The following is a 991-nucleotide window of genomic DNA, read 5'->3' as shown; positions in this document are numbered from 1 at the left end:
TAAAGAGATCTGTGTGACACTTTTGTATTAAATCCTCTTAAATTGCAAAGCAGTGCAAGTTCTATGATGAACCACAGAGCTCAACCTGGGTCTTGTTTCTGCTTTGTTAAATCCATCTCCTTCAGATTTTGAGGTCTCTGTGGACCCAGGATTACAACAGGCCACCCTGGACTGAGTTCAGTTACTCTGGGGCCTTGTAGATACAATCCTACAGCAATATGCTTTATCACAGTACAATACTGTAAGCTCCAGAGCTTGGTCCTTCAAAACTAGGAGGGAAGTTCAAACCTATGGCAATGTCTATGTGAATATCAGAGAACCAAAACCAGGAGCAAGCAATGACACAGTCCTCCCTGTACAAACCTAAAAAATGTGACGGAGCTTTATAAAGCCTCCAAACTGAATGAGAGGAAGCTATGGAAGCCTGGTTTCAGTTTGCAAAATTAAATGTATCAAGGCATGGATCCATTTTCCTTTCATTTGTGACTTCTGAAGTGCAGCAGATTCAGACAAAAGGTTCTGTTTTGGCTGATATTAATTGAAAGCTCAAAATGAATGGCACCACACATCAACATAGGCAAAGACAGAATATAATGTTCTCTATTGTACTTTTGAAGTTTGCTTTTGTTAAAAGTGTACTATACTCTTCTTCTGGAAAATGTATTTAAAAATCGTTTTGTCAGAGAGGTCACAAGGTGTGAAGAAACAACATTTGCACAACTCACTTTTAGCTGATCTTACCTCAAAACAGAAATTGAAGTTAAGGAAGGAGAACAAACCATGACCCAAAAGCAATGCTTCCTCCTTTTCTGACTGATTGCAGGCTCAGATTGCACTTAAAATTCTCAAGGGATGTACAAACTGAGATGAAATACTGGTTTGGTGTGATGGTAGCATGGAGATCATAGCTATAAGCTATATTTGTAAAGCATAAATCAGTGCCTGAGCACCAAACCATGGAAGTTTAGCATTCAATTCATATATTATCACT

The sequence above is a fragment of the Oxyura jamaicensis genome, chromosome 1 (assembly GCF_011077185.1).
Source record: "Oxyura jamaicensis isolate SHBP4307 breed ruddy duck chromosome 1, BPBGC_Ojam_1.0, whole genome shotgun sequence".
In the NCBI taxonomy this organism is placed as follows: domain Eukaryota; kingdom Metazoa; phylum Chordata; class Aves; order Anseriformes; family Anatidae; genus Oxyura; species Oxyura jamaicensis.
Note: the sequence above shows the minus strand (reverse complement) of the source record.